A 19,838-nucleotide genomic window follows, 5' to 3' on the forward strand; every position below is an offset into this window, starting at 1 on the left:
GGGGCTCAGACTCCCCGGGGAGCGTCCCAGGGGCTCGTTCTCTGCCGCCTGCAGCGCCGAGGAAGAACAGACTGGGGGGAGCGAAGGATCTTCTCCCTCCCCCTCGCCCACCAAGCTAGCCGGGGAGCAGAGCAGAGCAGAGCAGTGGGGGCATTCGTCGGGGGGCCCTGCACCTGCAGCTGCGGTCAGTGAAGGGTTCTCTGATGAATGGCCTTATGTGCTTTCTTTTGCCCGATTTACGAGGTGTGGGATGGTGTCTCTGACGGGCAGGACGCTGACAACTGGGATTCTGTTGCATGTAATCAATTATAATTGCCGCTAGTCAGGCTGGAGCGCGTAGGAGCGAAGTGGGTTGAAAAGTATAGCAGCTTTGCAGAGAGATCTTTTATGGAGCACCGGTTGTGCTTTTGCGGTACAAAACGTAGTTAAGGACTTGGCACCTGCTTCGTGAAGTCTCCAGATTGTAGCTTTCCTTTTACTGGGCTTTTAATTAATCGATTATTTCTCACTGTCATCACCTTAATAATCTTTTCGATGTGACATGGAAATAATACCTTCCATTTAGAGAACTCAGCAGACTTTTTGGAAACTAGGTATACTAGGGTCACTTCACCTGCTGTTGAAATGTACATGAGCACCTTTTGGGTGGGACATGGTAGCTCTTAAATGGCTCAACAATGCTACCCAACAGTTTAGGACAGGAAAGAAAGAATTCCAGATTCACTTGACATTTGCAGGAAAACGTAAGATAGGCAAAGCATAGCTCAAAATGGTTTGGGACTAGGATTCCAAGATTAACACCCCTCTTTTCGGGGATGGGATCTTCAACTGGTGGTCAAGTTCTCATCTTTGTGACTCATCTTTAAAATCTCTTAAAATCAATCCTTGCCACTACAGCTCTTCTAACAGTGCTGACTCAGTACTGATTTCAGGAGGCTAAATCACTAGTGCAGTTTCTTGCAGGATGCTTGATTTTTCTGTCAGTGAACCCATCTGAGTAACTGACCAGGCTTGATTATGCTTAGTTTGTGACCTTTGAGGAGATCAGTCTAAGGTGATATGTCAGCAACGGGCCAAGAACCATGCAAGTATCAATTGTCCTCTTTTTCAGTAGTTGTCAGGTATTATTTCATTAGTGAATTCTGCTTGGACATGGGGAAGAGCAGAAGTACTTGTAGTTGATGCTATAGAAATGAAAGTGTCTAGAACCCTCTAGTTTGGTATGATTTGTTCTATTGATTTTGTGTAATGTTGCCTCTTGAACAAGGTTACTGCCTGGTGGGGAAGAAAGGTTGAATTAATTTAGGCTCTTCACTGAAAACAGGACTAGCTAGGAAGGCAAATAAGGTTGGTCCTTGTTGCTTTACCTCTTTCCTAGGTTCCTGTTTCCCTGGGGAGAGGTTCTCCCCTGCTTTTCTTCCTATCTCCTTCAAAGAGATGTGTGGGTAATCTTTACACCTTTCATAGGTTCTTTTAAAGTCCTCCATCTCCAGGAATAGCTCCAGTGCCTGCCTTTTGCTACTCCTAGCCTTTCCAAGCAGCTGGGATGAAATTGACACCATTCTTATCAGTTTCACAGCTGTCATAGGTCTCTCAATAGCAGTGGGCTAACCACAGTCATGTCAATTTCACTTTCTGGGTGCTTGGGAACCTTCTGTGCAGTGGCCAGAGCAGGCACTAGAGCTGCCTGGGTTGTAAAAACAGCACCACATCAGTTCTGATTGGAATGTTATCTTCACAGTACTGTGAAAATGACTAATAATGGCATTGTGGGTTTCATGTTCATTGTCTTTTAATGACCGTGTCAGATCTGCTCTATTTACAAGTAGAACTGACTTTCCGAACTCATTTTTGCAGACTCCATCTGGCATAAAGAAGGGTTTTGATTTTTCTCATGCATCTTCACTGGCAATAAAGGATGTGTTGGCCAAATTAGACTGTAAACCCTTTGGGGAAGGGACTATGTTTCCTTTGTTTGTATAGTACCTAGGCCAGTGGGGGATTCTGATTCAGGCCTTTAGCCACTATTGCAATTTAAGTAAACCATTCAGATTTTGTACTTCAAACTACCCCATTTTCCCCAGATTGTGCCCTCAGGGACACTTGTCCCTTTTGTGGCTGTGCACACGTGTCACTGATTGGAACATTATTAATGATGCACAAGAAGCTTAGTCCTGTAGAGCCAACACAGTTAAAAAAAGGTTTTTATTTAAAGAGCAATGAGGACTTATTTTACTCCCTAAAGTCAGAGGATATGACTGATACACACAGTAAGCACATCTCTGCAATAAGAAAATACCATTTTATATATATTATCATCAGAGATTAAATGCAGTTTGTTCTTAAATTATACAGAAATTGATGTTTTAGCCTACTTCTTCATATCATACAGTCTTACAAAAGAAAGTTTGCTATTTGCCAGTGGGCTTTTTTTTTTTTTCTTTTTCTTTCTTTCTACCCCTGACATTAAGGGATTTTTCTGTCTCTGAATGCTTGTTAATCCAGGCTAAGAGGAATCCTATGGCAGCGTGGGACAACCAAGAATCTACTCCAAGCAGATGTAATTAAACTGCTTAATGCATCTGGACAAGTTGCTGAGTTATCTTTAAAAACAAACAAAAAAAATTGACGTGCTTGCTAAACAGTACTTTCATCTGAGGCTGAAAATGAAAAGATTTCCTGCAGGCACAGTTTCCTTGAACAGAAAAGAAATTGATAATTTTCCTGGTATACCTATTACTTTTGCTAAATTCCCTGTTTCCACTTAGCCAGTTGTGCACTTTACTGCACTTAGCCATGAGCATTCTCACCAATCTTATGTGGGCTCGGCCCAAAGGGCAGTATAGAGCCTGTCTGAAGTCGTGTTGCATTTACAAGTAAACTGAGGCAGGGGCCAGTTTTCTTTGTAGCCTGATCAATTATTAGATGTGTCTATACCAGAATAATTAGTAGTATTTTAGCACAGGTCTCTTCCCTAATAGGTGGCTACACAGAAATTTCTCGTTAATTGGGAGATTGATGGAATATTCAGGGGTGGCCAAATTTACTGACCCTCCAAGCTACATAAGACAATCTTCAAAAGTTCGAAAGCTGGGGCACGCACCTGCCAGGGCTCAGGGCTATGGCCTTGTGGGGCGTACACCTGCCGGGGCTCGAGGCTTATAGCCCCACCACTCTGCTGTAGCCCTCAGCTCTCCTCCCTTCTCCCAGTAGGTGGAGAATGGGAGGAGGGGCTCAGAGAACCGCACTTTAACTGTAAAAGAGCCGCATGTGGCTCAGCCACCCCTGGAATATTCAACAGAGACCAATAAAGGCCTTTATTACTAACCAGATCAGTCCACTCATTAATATAATCAAACATAAAGCAATGTACAGAGAGAGAGGTTTTAGGATGGATAGCATACTCGCATATCCTTAAATGTTATGGAAAATAAAGATAGAATTCAGTCAGTGGAGCACATCAGAGCAAGTCAAAAACTGGTTGTCACTGTTTCAAGAACCTGATGCATCCAAATTTTTGGAGAATTTGAATAGATCTTTTATACCACATCCTTTATGTAATTACTCGGATGCATAATCATATGAGCCATGAGCATAATAAGGTAAGGTGCCTGCCCATTTTCCATTTGTGGCATTCCGGGTGTCTATAATTTTGCTTCTAATCAGTGACCTAAGCATGTGTGTCAATCAGTTTCTTAATAAATCATATATGTCAATGCGATCTAACTGCCTAGTTACAATATTGCAAAAGCCCCCAAGCTCTATCCTTATTGCAAAATAATTTTCATAAACCTGCAATGTACCTGTCTCCTGTGTTCATTTGTTACACAGAATGAGAAGGCATAATTTGTGTAAGCCTTTGGGCCTTGTTTGGTTCACTTAAAATCAATCCTTAGCATAAACTTATCACGCTAGGCCTCACGCTAATAAAACAGGGCTTTATATCACCGCAAAGCCTAACATCACAATTATTTGTGTCCTCCTACTTTTCCTCAGCATATTTCGAGCTGATAGCAATTCAAACTTATCATAAATAACTATAGTGTTGCTACAGAGATATGACAGGGTCATAGGTCAACATCTTTTTCACTCTTACACCTGAGCATTTGGTCAGTCAATCCATCTAGGATTTTTAAGAACAGAACAGATTAGCAGTTTGTGGGATGCATCTCCTACTATAATATCTTTGCAGCATGCCTTACCCTCAGTTTCTCTTATTTCTGGGACAATCACATGTTGGGGTTTTTTTCTGAAACCTCTTTCCACTTGGCTTTTTAAGAATTCATTTTGACTTCAGTCTTTGTGGCTTAAGTATTTTATTTGGCATACAGCAATGCTCTACTGAGTTGATTAGACTCAAAACACAGTGTAGATGGATGCAGGGTACATCACAGCTCCAAAGTTACAGAGAAACCCTCTCTTTATATTCGTTACATATCTTATTGCATTTACTATATATTGCATCGCACACTTTTGGATTGGCTTGGTTACTTTGCAGAACCCAGTCCCTGTGCAGTATGTTCTGTTCATTCGCTGTTCATGGTTCAAATTCCTCTTTATCTCATCTCTACATTCCTAACTTACTTTGTCCCTTGTTGTCTAGAAAATAGTTCCCTGAATGTTCTCCCTCTTATCTTAGCTGGCTCAGATTTTGTCTTTTTAGCCTACTGACCTATTTACTTATCTTATTTAGCATAAATGTCCTGTTTTCAGCCTGACGATTCATTTACCTCCCTAATTCTCTCTGCCAAAAAATGAGGCCTCTGCCCATGTGTTAATTAGGCCAGGCCTCAGCTCCATCACACATGATTAAAGTTATAAAAACAATATCTTCCCCTCCTGGTTTATTAACAAACCAAACATCAAAATTCTTGTACCAGGAAGCTCTCCCAACAATGCTGTTTCCTCAGGTTTCTCCATTCCTCACCAGTGCTTGTAAATGACCTATCTTGCCTTATACCAGTGGCTCACAAGTCTTGGCTCTAAGGGGTAGGAGTTCCAGGCAATCATTATCCCTCTAGAGATAGCTAGAGAGACCTCACCACCTCTGCTGTTCCCTTTTAGCCCTCCCTGTGGAGAGGGACTCTGCTCTCCTCCAATCTCTTCATACTGAGGCTTTGATCTTATTGTACTTGTTCCTGGTCTACTGTTCTCATGGCGTCTGCACTACAAGTTGAAGAACTCTTTCCCTGGAGCATAGCAGGGAACCAGGCATATGTTATACCTTGGTCATGAATCCCTCTGCATGGCCCAGATCACACTGTGGTATACCTGTGTCATAGGGTAATAAAAATAACTCATTTTGTTTTTTTAAAAAAAAATATTGGGACAACCTGAATTTCTTGACCAAGAGGAAAAAACAGATTCAGGTTTCCTTGAACAAAATCACCTTACCTATTCTTTTACTTTTCATCTCTGGACTAAGTAGCCTATTTTAAATATTTTCTTCTAGATTCCTACTTCACTGTTCCATTTGGTAGGCGATTCTCTGTTCCTGGGAAGTTTTCATGGCTCACCCTACTAAAATATTGTATGTGTATTAGATTTTTCCAATGGCTTCCCTGTCATTAATCCTGTCTTGCAGAGCTGGTTTTTTTGATCATTTAAATGAAAAGTACTCAGTCAAGGAGCAACTGTTCTGTCCATCTGTAGCTCAGCTATTAACTTGCACTCCACCAGCAGCTTGTTTACAAATATTAAAGGTGTTTCTTTCCAGAACATTCCAGCTGAACTCCAGAATGATGGAAACAAGCAACATTTCACTCATTGCCTAAGGCTGTGTGTGGAGGTAATATTGTTTAAAGCAAATGAGTTAGCAATGAAGCCTTTTTATCTGGTTGTGTTTTTAAACAGTCCAGTGGGAAAGGTGAAATTCGCTTGGCTTCGCCAATGTACTATGAAAGATGCATAAGACTTTTCTTAAACCTGCTCTCCTAATCAAGAGGGCCAAGAATTTATTTCTTCAGAGAGAGACTGTCCAAAACAAACAGAACTCTCAAACTTACTTTATTTCTAGTTTATGAATTATAGGCTTTGTTTACATCTTCAAAAACAAAAATATCTTGATGCAACATGAATATACTGAGAACTGCAAAGGCGCTAATATAATATCCAAAACTAATAGACATTGTTCTCTTAAATTTCGTAGGGTGGCCTTTCTTCATAATAAGTTCCAGTGTGAATCCTGCATTCAATTTGCTTGTGAGAAAATGCCGTTTATCTTTTGCTCATTTGTTCAGTTGGAGATTCTGTGAAACTCCCAACTCCTTAATGAAAATGTGGGCAACTGTCAAAAGGGTAACAGTCTAACTCCTAAGAAAAAGTATTTCTTTGAGGGAGGGGTGTGGTATTTTTTAAGTAATTTTTAAAATCAGCACTATTAATGCATTGATTACTTGTCTGCCCAGTGGTTTATATAGCACTAGTTATGTTTCTTAAGAAAAGTAATCCTTTTTAGGGTGAGCGCCACTTCTCCATCTGGTAATGAATACAACACAATTCATATTAACAAAGGAGAAAGAATGAAAGCCAAAACGGGAAAAGAACAAGTTAAAGAATATTTAGATAAGTTCGATATATTCAACTCAGCAGGACCTGATGAAATTCATCCTATGGTACTTAAGGAACTAGTTGAAGCGATATCGGAACTGTTAACAATTATATTTGAGAACTCATGGAAGACCGGTGAGGTCCCAGAAGACTGGAGAAGGGCAAACATAGTATATGCCTTTCCAAAAAGGGGAACAAAGAGGACCTGGGGAATTATAGAGAAGTCTGCCTAACTTCAATACCTGGAAAGATGCTTGAACAAATTATTAAACCATCAGTTTGTAAGCACCTAGAGGAAAATGAGATTATAAGGAATAACCAGCATGGGTTTGTAAAGAATAGATCATATCAAATTAACTTAATTTTCCTTTTTTTGCCAGGGTTACTGGGCCTAATGGCTAAGAGGGAAGCATAGATATGAAGTATCTTGATTTCTAGTAAGGCATTTGACACCATTCCACATGTCATTCTCATAAGTAAACTTGGGAAATATCATCTAGATGAATTCATTTGTAAGTGGGTGCACAACCGATTGAAAGACCATATTCAGAGAAGTTATCAGTGGTTTGCTGTCAAACTGGGAGTGCATATCTATTGGGATCCCACAGAGGTCAGTCCTGGGTCCGGTACTATTCAATATTTTCAATAGTGACTTGGAAAATGGAGTGGAAAATATTCTTATAAAATTTGCAGCTAACACTAGCCTGGGAGGGGTTGCGAGGATTAGAATCCACAATGACCTCATCAAATTAGAGAATAGGTCTGAAATCAACTAGATGAAGTTCAATAAAGACAAGTGCAAAGTACTTTTCATAGGAAGGAAAAATCAAATGCACTACTACAAAATGGGGAATAACTGGCTTGGTGGTAATACTGCTGAAAAGGAGTTGCGGGTTACAGTGGATCACAAATTGAGTCTGTCAACAGTGTGAAACAGTTGCAAAAAAGGCAAATGTTATTCTGGGGTGTATTAATAGGAGTGTAATATGTAAGACACAGGAGGTAACTCTCTTACTCTACTTAGCACTAGTGGGGCCTCAGCTGCAGTACTGTGTTCGGTTCTGGATGTGACACTTCAGGACAAATTGAAGAGAGTCCAAAGGAGACCAACAAAATTGAGAAATTGTTTAGAAAACCTGACCTCTGAGGAAAGGTTTGAAAAAGCTGGGCATGTTTAGTCTTGACAAAAAAGATTCTGTTGGGGAGGGGAGGGGGGGGAAGACCTGATAAGTCTTCAAATATGTTAAGGTCTGTTATAAAGGGGATGGTGATCAATTGTTCTCCATGTCCACTGACTGTAGGACAAGAAGTAATGGTCTTAATCTGCAGCAAGGGAGATTTAGGTTAGATATTAGGAAGAAGATTCTAACTAGAAGGCTAGTTAAGCTCTGAACTAGGCTTCCAAGAGTGTTTGTGGAATCCCCATCATTGGAGGTTTTTAAGAACATATCTGACCTGGTCTAGGTTTTCAGGAGGGTTGGACTACTTGGCCTCTTTAGGTCACTTCCAGTCTTGAGATTTGTGATTGAGGATATTATGTACCCAGGAGCACCTAATGACCTCTGTGTATGCAGCCTAGACCATCATTGCTAAAATATGTTTAATTGCTAGGACAACAGGTCCAGTCTCACTCAGGTTAGTAGGGATCAAAAGGTTATTGATATCTGACAGCTGTTTAGTGGCCTGTGTGAAATAAATTGTTGGTTGGGGTCTTCTTTCCAGTGGACAGGGGTCTTCTGCCCACAGCCCACCAGCATGCTTGTTAGTTTTAGCAAAAGAGAACAAAGATTCAGTACGCCATTGAAATTAAATTATCCTTATTTCTGGAAGTGATCCTTGCAGGTTGGATTGAGGCCCATCGGTGAGGTCCAGTATTGGAGAGCTTGCAGTGCCACTGCTTGTGATGCACCTGTTCTAGAGATAAATAAAACTTCAGTCTAGAAGGCTCGGAATCTCAAATAAAGTCTTTGTTTCACTTGCTGCCTTTAGGAAGAAGCATCCAGCCATCAAACACACCAGTGCTAGTCATGTGATAAATAAAGCAGTCCATATTGCTGTCTACTATGTTAGTTACCTGGGACCCAATGCAGGAAAGTATTTAAATATGGGACTTTGCTAGGACTGCTCAGATGCTTAAAGTTAGGTGTGTGTTTAAGTACCTTCCTATATTGGCACCTTAAAGTGTATTTTCATAAGTTCCTATAGTAACAGTAGTCAAAAAAGTATTGGTTAAATGTTAACTTTTGGGGGATGTATGGGGAGGCACTAAATTAATTACAAGCACAGAAATCAGGTATTTCAAAAGTCAGCCACATGTGCCCAGTGTTGTTAATTTTCCCTCAACATAGCTTCCTTGAATTAGGGAGAGTGAAATTGTGGCCCCATTGAAATAAATTGGAGTTTTGCCGTTTACTTCAGTGGGCTGAGGACTTGCAACCTTAGAATTGCTGAGAAAATAACATGGTATCAGATATTTGGATGAAGGTCTGTATCTTTAAGTGAATCACTGTATCATTGAACTAGTTCAGCTGAATTTCTTTTGCTGTGTGTGCTTCTCTGCATGCACCTTGCTGGAATGGAGCTTGCTGATTTAATTAGGAAAAGGAAGCACCGCACATGTGCAATACGCAGTATTTCATCCCGTCTAATTTCATTTATTGAAATGGAAAAAAGATCACACTAATTACTGAGTAGTTTGTACCTGCCAAGCTGGAATTTTTTAAAATTAAATGTACTTTTTTGAATGTTTAAAAAAAAAAAAAAAAAAGGCAATGAAACCATCCAATTTTTCTAATTTTATTTGTTTTTTTTTAATCCTCACATAAGTCAAATATCTCAGTGGATTGTTTTCCAGGTTTTTCGTAGCTATTCACTTTCTGACTGAGGCAATACATGGAAAACATCAGGTCAAAAGGAAGCTTTTGGAGAGAGTAATATCTGTCTGTTTGTCTGAGGTACTATATGGCTCCCATTGTCACAGCATCTAAGTATGTCACAATTTTTAATGTATTTATCTTCACAACACCCTGGTGAGGTAGGGAAGTGCTATTATGCCCATTTGATAGATTGGGAATTGAGGCACGGGGCATATTTTCAAAGGTAATTAGGTGCTTGAAGATACAGGTAATGGCTTGTGGGATTTTTTAGAAGTGCCTAAGGAGGTTAGGGACCTAATCATTGGGGGTTAGATGCCTAACTTACTCAGGTGCCTTTGCAAATGCCACTAGGCACTTATCTGCATCTTCAGGCACCTAAATCTCTTTGAAAATCTGGTCCAGAGAGACCAAATGACTTGCCCATGGTCACATAGGAGGTGTGTGGCAGAGCAGGGAATTGAACCCAGGTCTCCCTGTTCTAGGCTAGTAGCCTAACCCATAGATCATTCTTCCTCTCCATATGTGATAAATATAATAGCAAACTGAGAAGGAGTTCAAGGATGGAATGGACCCTACCTGACAACATCTGGTAAACTGAGCGTGTGCATCACAGGGTAAAATTCACCCATTTGCAGAGGACCGAATGTGATATTCTGCTCAGGGCACCCAGAACTGTAAGTGACTGTATTACCCCACTGCCTCAGCAAGAGTGACCTGGAGATCAGACTGTTGGTCAGCTTCCTGCCACACAAGTCTGTCTGCCTCACCAGCAAACTCCTTCAGTCTTCATTAATCTATAAAATTGTGACTGGCGTGGAGAAAGTGAATAAGGAAGTGTTGTTATTTACGCCTTCATAGAAAACAAGAACCAGGGGTCACCTGTTGAAATTAATGTAGTAGGTTTAAACAAACAAAAGGAAGTACTTCACGCAGTACACAGTCAAACTGTGGAACTTGTTGCCACGTGGTGTTATGAAGGCCGAAATGATAATTGGGTTCAAAAAAGAACTCGGTAAGTTCATGGAAGATAGCCATTGATGGATCTATTAGCCAAGATGGTCAAGGATGCAACTCCATGTTCTGTTTGCCAGAAGCTGGGAGTGGACAACATGGGATAGATCTCTCAATTATTGCCTGTTCTGTCCATTCCATCTGAAACACTGGCATTGGCCACTATCAGAAGACAGGGTAGATGGATCACTGGTCTGACCTCGTATGACCCTTCTTATGTTCTTGGCCGAGAACTCACTTTATACTTCAATACATCAGAACTGAGGTCTGGTCTACACTAGGAGGTTAGGTCGATATAACTACGTTGCTCAGGATGTGAAAAATCTGCAGTTCAAATTCTCCTGTCAACCCAGCTACTGCTTCTCAGGGAGGTGGATTACTTATGCGGATGGGAGAAGTCCTTCCATTGGTGTAGATAGCATCTTCACTGAAGTGTTACAGCGGCACAGCTGTGCTACTACAGCATTTTAAGTGTAGACAAACTCTGAGATGGTTCATAGTAAAACTAAGAGTAAGTTTATTAACAAAGAACAGATTTAAATGATACTAAGCAAGAGAAAAGGAGAGAGGTATGCTTACAAACAAAAAAAACCCCATGCTTTTTTGTGACTAAATCATAATTTTAACAAGTTACAATCTTGTCTAAGCAGTTTTCTTACTCATATCAAGCATTTCCAGCCCTCCAGGCCTGCGGACACACTGTTCACAGAATCAAAAATTGCTGTTTCCTTTATTTCCAAAGTGAAGGATAACTAAAATGTCTGTTTGCTCCTCTTATATTATCCAATGTCCAGCTGTCTCCGGCTCGAGCCAGAAGAATTCTTGGGGTGCAGACTCTGTCTTCTGGTGCACTCTTCTTAAAAGGTGATTGGGAGTCATATTTCCAGCGCACACACACACAACTGTTTGTACACAACCCATACATGTATCACACAATGATTTTTCAGACCAGTATGTTGCCAATTTACATATAATACCTTACATGGCACCTTTTAAATGCGTTCTATGACAACTATGTATTAGGGGTAATGTGCGTCAGGCCTGTATAAGTTACGGTCTGGTGAGTCCTTTGCCAGGCTTATACTAGCAAAAGGTCAATGTATTGCTATCTTGAGGGAGTAAGTGGGATTTAAGAGGATACCTGAGCTTCTTGCCAGCCCTCTGCACCAGGTTGACTTTCACCCGGGATGGTTTGGATTCACCTTTTTGAAGTTGGTTTCTTTGCTTTGCTTTTTTCTCGACATGATGGTACTGTGTTGATAGGTTATCAGATCATTTCCTTGAGATAGGAGAAATGGCATATGGTCTCGCTTTCAACATTTGACATTTGCCAAGTGTGTGTGTTGTGAATTATTTAGTAAATTTTAAAGAAAATTTTAACTTTTATACCATAAATGGGCCTGATTTGATGTCTTTGGCAGATAATTTATTACCTCTTCTATTTTTACGGCAGCAGAACCACTCAGTATGTTGGGCTGACAGATAGGACATTAGAGATGGAAAAGCCTTAGGTGCCATCCAGTCTGTCCCCTCAGCTCCCCTGGAGGCCAGAGTGTGATTGATCCCTATTGTAACAATGTTTGAACAATGGGACTTTTTGCAATTTCCCTTTGGGAAACCAGATCTCATCATTAGGAAATGTGTAGCCTAATTTTTCTGTTGTGATTTCATCCCATTACTCCAGTTCTCACCCTGAACAGCTTCTCTCTCTGAAGTGTTTACACCTTACAAATATATTTAGATCTCAGGTTTGGTCTACACTTCATACTTATTTCGGTATAACTATGTCATTCAGGGTATGAAAAATCCATATCCCTGAGCAACATAGTTTATTACCCTCCCTTCTCTCCTCCCTCCGATATAGACCATGCTATGTCTGCTATAGCAGCGCCGATGTAAATTTGTAGTATAGCCCTCTCCTTCAGTCTCCTTCAATAGAGACACCAGGTGGCTGATGTAATATCTTTTATTGGACCAACTTCTGTTGGTGAGAGAGAGAGAGACAAACTTTTCAGATCCACAGAGCTGTTCTTCAGGTCTAGGATTCAGGAAATGTAACCAGATTGTCACAGCTAAATACAAGGTGGAACAGACTGTTTAGCATAAGTAGTTAATGGGTCACTTCACCTTGAATAGTCCCTTAAAATATGTGTTAACACCCCTCTAGTCATGGAGAGGGGAGAGGAAAAGAAGGCAGGGGAGGTTGAGGCAGCTTGGGGTGGGGAGGGTTGTTAGTGATTTATAGATTGGATTTCAGCAATTTATAACCCACTAACAGGTACCAGACCCCATCAGCACAACAAATGTACAATCTGCAGACATCTCCACTGCTACAATGATCAACACATCTTTCAAGATCCACAGGTCCTACACGTGCCTATCACAACATGTGGTATACCTCACCCACTGCACTAAATGCCACAATAGGATTTATGTGAGTGAAACCAGACAGTCACTACGTCTCGAATGAACTCACTCAGGAAAATGAAAAAAGACAAAAACTTGTGGGTGAACACTTTTCACAGAGGTCAAATATAGAGTGATCGCTATCGGTCCTCATCCTCAAAGGAAACCTGCACAACAGTTCAAAAGATGAGCCTGGGTGCTTAAATTCATAACTCTGCTAAACATTGAAAATTGTGAACTGAACAGACAAACTGTTGTAATATGGTTTATTACAACAATCTGTAGTCCCCAAGCCCCCTTTTTTGTTCTAGGACTGCAGAGGTGTTAATGGGCTGCTGTATCTTGAATGGGCCTTTAGAATATGTGTTACTTTTGTTCCATCTTAGCTGTGCTGCTAAGAGTATCTTTTCCAAATCTGAAAAAGAGCTCTGTGTGGCTCAACAACATGCCTCTCACCAACAAAAGTTGGTCCAATAAAAGATATTACCTCATCCCCCTTGTCTCTCTAATATCCTGGGCCCAACATGGCTACAACAAAACTGCATTCTCCTTCACTGTCACACAGCTAGACAATGTTGGCCTTTTAAAAAAAGTTATCACCATAATCATTTTTATTGCCATATTTCTGGTACTGAGATGTCAGGAGCAGTATGGTGTTCTGGAGCTGTTGACTCATCAGTGTTCTGTGAATTCCAAAAAATGTAAAATTATAAATTAAATGTCATTTCTATTTCCATATCCCTACCGTGTACTTGGGGGAATTCTAACTCTGCATTCCCAATTCCCATTGGGCTGAAACCTGGCACAGAAGCTCTCATTGCAAGAGAACCTTGTTTTTGTAAAATTAAAAACAAAATCTCCATCAAGGGACTTTCTTAAATCCAGATGAGTGCAAACCCCCTCCCCCCCCCCCCCCCCCAAACAACAACAACAAAAACCCACAAACCTATTTATAGTTACCAATTAATTTTCACTCTGCAGAAAATCCAGCAGATTTGGAAATCCCTCAAGTAGGGACAAATGATCAGTAGGACTGGCTGATCCATTGGCACTTTCCTATAGAATTTAGGTAATATTATATTAAATGAAACCGACTTAAATCCACAATATGGTAAATTCACTGCTGAGGTGGAACCTCCAGTTGCAATAATTTCCCTTCCACACATGCTACAACATGCCTTGATATTTTAGCTTTATCTCAAATATTTGAGAGCTCCATGTGATATGTGAGCAATAATTCACGGGGAAGTGTTCAGTTATACTGGATAACTAAGTGCCTTATGTGCAATAGGAAGGCCTTGTGCCCTCAAACACCCAGTGCAGGTGTCCAGTTTAACTGCCCCATATTGTGTGGTTTTTACAGAATAAATAGTAACCATTTTAAACAAAAGGGCAAAAATATTTGCAATATTCTTATTAGGACACTGTAGAAAGATGAATTATGAATGTTCCCTTTCATACCAAACTGATCTAAAAGTGATTTTTATCTAGGGATTAGTCCAACCCTCTCATCCTACAGACCAAATGAAATGCAGTACAGTAGTTGCTTAGCAGTACACAGCACAACCATTTCATAGGTGGTGGGCCAACAATATGTTTGTTGCTGTCTTAATATAGAGAAAGACACTTGTCCCTGCTCTGGGAAGCTTACAAGTGAAATTCTATATGGAGGGTTACATTCTGCGCTGGCATTAGCCAGGATGAATCCATTTACTTCAATGAAGTTGTGCCTGATTTCAACACCAGGGCTGAATTTGGGCTCAGGCAGGGCAGTCCAATAGGGTTGTTTTAGTCTGGCTGATGAAACTCAACACAAGAAGGTGTGACCACACAAGTTTTAAGGAGAAATATTTGACTGGAAGAAGAAGGCTACTTTGTGAACAGTGGAAGAGATGGGGTTCTAAGCATGAAGTGCAGCATTTGAGAGGGCATGAAGAGTCACACGGGAGAAGGGAACAAATAGGTGGGAGTGGGGCATTCAGGAGGGAGCAGGGAAACATGACGATCTAGGTAAGGAAAGAGAAGGTAATTACCAAACCTGGAACTTGGCCAGGAGTTGGGAACTAATGTTCTATTTCTAAAAACTTTTTTCAGAGTTAAAATACTACACTTAATACAGGCTTTAAAATCCTTGGGCTTTAGTTTTTAAGTCAGTGGAGTTACTCCAAACTTATTCCAGTGCAAAGGATAACTGAATTTCTCCTGTAGAGAGACGAAATCATGACTATTTTAAAGCACCATAAACCACTTCTGGAAATCCTGGGTGACCCAGGTTCAAATCCCTGCTTTGAAACAGGGACTTGAACCCAGGTCAGACCACCCTCCTCGCCATGTGAGTGCCCAATCCCCAAACTATAGGATATGCTGGGGTGGGTCTCATTCAGTTTCTTTTATTGAAGCTGTTCCACTTTGTATAAATAATTAGATATTCAGTGACACAGGGACTGGAACACTCCTTCTCTCCCAGGTGAGTTCCTTAATCCCTGAGTGATAGAATCATTTTCTCTCTCCTCCCTCCTTCCCCAAATGAGTATTCAAGTATTTCATAGAAAGTGGAACAGATTAAATAGGACCCACCCAAGAATATCCTATAGCTTTGTGGTTAGGACATTCACTTTGGAGGGCAGAGACCGGAGTTCAAGTTCCTGCTCCTGAATGGGGGATTTGAACCCTGTCCTCCTCCATCCCAGGTGTGCTAAACGCATATTGGGCTAAAAGTTATAAAGGCAGCATCACCACCAGATATGCCCTAGGATGGAATTATTCTTGGAAAGTCCTATGGCCTGAGGTCAGACTAGATGATCACAATGGTCCCTTCTAGCCTTGGAATCTATGAGAACCACCACCTCCTCCACCTATGTTATAGAATCATAGAGTTGGAAGGGACCTCAGGAGGTCATCTAGTCCAACCCCCTGCTCAGAGCAGGACTAACCTCGGCTAAATAATCTCAGCGAGGGTTTTGTCAAGCTGCAGCTTAAAAACCTCTAAAGGTGGAGATTCCACCACCTCCCTAGGTAACCCATTCCAGTGCTTCACCACCCTCCTAGTGAAAAACTTTTTCCTAATGTCTAACCTAGCCCTCCCCCTGCAACTTGAGACCGTTGCTCCTTGTTCTGTCATCTGCCACCACTGAGAACAGCCTAGCTCCATCCTCCCTGGAACCCCCCTTTCAGGTAGTTAAAGGCTGCTATCAAATCCCCCCTCATTCTTCTCATCTGTAGACTGAACAAGCCTAATTCCTTCAGCCTCTCCTCATAAATCTTGTGCTCCAGCCTCTTAATCATTTTTGTTGCCCTCCGCTGGACTCTCTCTAACTTCTCCACATCCTTTTTGTAGTGGGGGACCCAAAACTGGACACAATACTCCAAATGCGACCTCACCAATGCTGAATAGAGGGGAATGATCACTTCCCGTGATCTGCTGGCAATGCTCCTACTAATGCAGCCCAATATGCTATTAGCCTTCTTGTCAACCAGGGCACACTGCTGACTCATATCCAGCTTCTTATCCTCTGTTACCCCCAGGTCCTTCTCTGCCGAACTGCTGCCTAGCTCGTTGGTCCCCAGTCTGTAGCTGTGCATGGGATTCTTCCGTCCTAGGTGCAGGACTCTGCACTTGTCCTTGTTGAACCTCATCAAATTTCTTTTGGCCCAATCCTCCAGTTTGTTTAGGTCCTTCTGTATCCTATCCCTACCTTCCAGGGTATCTACCACTCCCCCTAGCTTAGTGTCATCTGCAAACTTGCTGAGGGTGCAATCTACCCCATCCTCCAGATCATTGATGAAGATGTTGAACAAAACCGGCTCCAGGACCGACCCCTGGGGCACTCCGCTTGTGACCGGCTGCCAGCTAGACATGGAGCCATTGATCACTACTCGTTGAGTCCTATGCTCTAACCAGTTCTCTATCCATTTTATAGTCCATTCATCCAACCCATACTTCCTTAACTTGCTGATAATACCGTGAAAGATCGTATCAAAAGCTTTGCTAAAGTCAAGGAATATCACGTCCACCGCTTTCCCCACATCCACAGAGCCAGTGTTGCTGTGTGATTCTAGCCCAGAAAATCAAAATGAGAAATTCTCTAAATGTTGGAATGGTTTGTGTTGACATTTCAGATTTTTTTTTCATTTCAACCAAAATAATTCACTAAAACTGACACAAATTTGCAAAAAGTTTTGGTTGACCCAAATCAGCATTTTTATTTAACTTTTTTTGGTGGAAAAAGTTTCAGATTAAATTTTTCGCTCTGCTTCAATGGTGACACCTTTATAATGCTGAATGCTCCTCAATGTGTTTCCTGTAAAATGCATGTAATTCTTCGCACTTTCTTAAGAATATTGGTTTGGGGGCATGAAAGTGACTTATAATGGGCCCATCATCCTAACACAACATGTGAAAATATTTGCCACAAGGGACAGCCAAATTACCCCATTAATTGCCTGGCCATCTGGGAAAGAAAAAAGGCTAAATTTTTAGATCCTTTGGCCAAACACTTGGTTGAAAGGATGAGCCTTGTATGAAGTTAATGGACTCACTCTAGTCATCCACCCTGCCTCCTGCACCTGGGAGCATATCCATGAGGCTGGAGTCAGAACCTTCACTGGCAAGGCAGATTCCTCCTCTCATTGGCTAGTCTGTGAAATGAAGTAATATTACATACAAAAAGACCATGTTAAAAGAATGTTAAGCCTGCTAAATCAAGCACTCAAAAGTTATAAAATGCCAGAATACCTGTTTACTGTGCAACCTTAATTCAGCCCCCCTGGCGTATATGTTTTATGATATAGCAGGGGCGGCCAAACCACAGCTTGTGAGCTGCATGCGGCTTTTTTAGTTAAAATGTGGCTCATGGAGCCCTCCATGCTCCCCCATTCTCCGCTTACCAGACTGGGGGGTTGGAGCTTGGGGCTTCTGCTCTGCAGTGTGGTTGTGGGGCAAGAGGCTTCTCCCAGTAGGGAGGAGGGTCTCAGGGTTTCAGCCCTGCAAGGCATGCCTGCCAGGGCTTCAGCAGGAGCAAGACAAAAACCTTGGCAGACACCTCCTGCGGGGCAGAAGTCCCGAGCCCCAGCAAACAGCTTTTGTGGGGCAGTAGCCCTGAGCCCCACCACCTTGTCGCAGGGCTGAAGCTTCAAGCACCAGCAGGCGCACCCTAGCTCTCGAACTTCTGAAGATTCTTATGCAGCTCGGAGGGTTAGTAAGTTTGGCCACCCCTGTGATGCAGTCTTTAATTACAGGATGATCCTTGCTGAGATTGGAGGAATATTGAGACTCAGGAATCTCCGGTACTCTTCCAAGTTCTGAGGAGACTGTTCTCTATTGGCTACAGACCCTTTTAAGAATGGGAGAATGTCTAGCCCAGTATGGTCATTTTTATAAATAGTTCATCTAGTCCAGTATCCTGTCTTCTGGCAGTGGCCGGTCCCAGATGTTTCAGAGGGAATGAACAGAACAGGGCAATTTATCAAGTGATCCATCCTCTGTTGTCCAGTCCCAGCTTGTGGCAATCAGAGGTCTAGGGATTACCCAGAGCATGTTTAGGTCCATCGAGGACTATTAGCCAACATAATCCTGGACACGTCTTACATGAATGTATCTCATTCTTTTTTGAACCCAGTTATTCTTTTGGCCTTCGTAACATCCACTGGCAATGAGTTCTACAGGCTGGCTGATTGTGGATTGTGTAAAGAAGTACTTCCTTATGTTTGTTTTAAACCTGCTGCTTATTGATATCTTTTGGTGACCCCTGGCTCTTGTTATGTGAAAGGGTAAATAACACTTACTTTCTCCATACCACTCATGATTTTATAGACCTTTATCATATCCCCTTTTAGTAGTCTCTCTTTTCTAAACTGAACATTCCCAGTCTTTTTAATCTCTCTTCATATGAAAGCTGTTCCATATCCCTAATCACTTTTTGCCTTTCTCTGTACTTTTTTCCATTCTAATATATCTTTTTTTCAGATGAGACAAGAACTGCAGTATTCAAGTTGTGGGAATACCATGGATTTATATAGTGGCATTGTGATATTTTCTGTCTTATTACTTATCCCTTTGCTAATGTTTCCGAACATTAACTTTTTGACTGCCACTGCACATTGAGTAGATGTTTTCAGAGAACTATCCACAATGACGTAAAGATTTTCATGAGTCGTAACACCTAATTTAGACTCCATCACTTTGTATGTATGGTTGGGATCATGTTTTCCAACACTCATTACTCTGCATTTATCACCATTGAATTTCATCTGCTATTTTGTTACACAGTCACTCAGTTTTGTTAGATCCTTTTGTAACTCTTCACAGTCAACTTTGGGCTTAATTATCTAATTTTGTGTCAGCTGCAGACTTTGCCACCTCATTGTTTTACCCCTTTTTCCAGATCATTTATAAATATTTTGAACAGCACTGGTCCCAGTACCGATCCTTGGGGGACCTGATTGTTTACCTCTCTGCTGTGAAAACTGACTCTTCATTCCTACCCTCTGTTTCCTATCTTTGAACAAGTTACTGATCCATGGGAGGATCTTTCCTCTCCTACCTTGCTTAAGAGCCTTTGGTGAGATATCTTGACAAAGGCTTTCTGAAAGTCCAAGTACACTATATCCACTGGATCACCCTTGTTCACATGTCTGTTGACCCCCTCAAAAAATTCTAATAGATGGTGCCGTATGATTTCCCTTTTACAAAAGATGTGTTGCGTCTTCCCCAACATGTAAACTGTGTCTGATAATTCTGTTTCTCACTATAGTTTCAACCAGTTTGCCTGGTACTGAAGTTAGGCTTACCAGCCTGTAATTACCACGGCCGCCTCTGGAGCCCATTTTAAAAATTGGCATTATGTTGCCTATTTGCCAGGCATCTGGAACAGAAGCTGATTTAAGTGATAGGTTACATACCACAGTTAGGAGTTCTGCAATTTCATGTTTAAGTTCCTTCAGAATTCTTGGATGAATACCATCTGGTCATGGTCACTTATTACTGTTTACTTTTCA

At 41.4% G+C, this 19,838-nt stretch overlaps 1 protein-coding gene across 2 annotated transcripts in view; it reads left to right on the forward strand.

Annotated features, from left to right (window-relative positions):
- LOC137159393 (transmembrane protein 263-like) overlaps positions 1-19,838 on the forward strand; it is a 286,196-nt gene that overhangs the window by 266 nt on the left and 266,092 nt on the right. The window lies entirely within an intron of this gene.

Source organism: Emydura macquarii, unplaced genomic scaffold (genome assembly GCF_026122565.2).
Source record: "Emydura macquarii macquarii isolate MOO-44397 ecotype Brisbane River unplaced genomic scaffold, CSIRO-AGI_Emac_v2 contig_1876, whole genome shotgun sequence".
NCBI classification, from domain to species: Eukaryota; Metazoa; Chordata; order Testudines; family Chelidae; genus Emydura; species Emydura macquarii.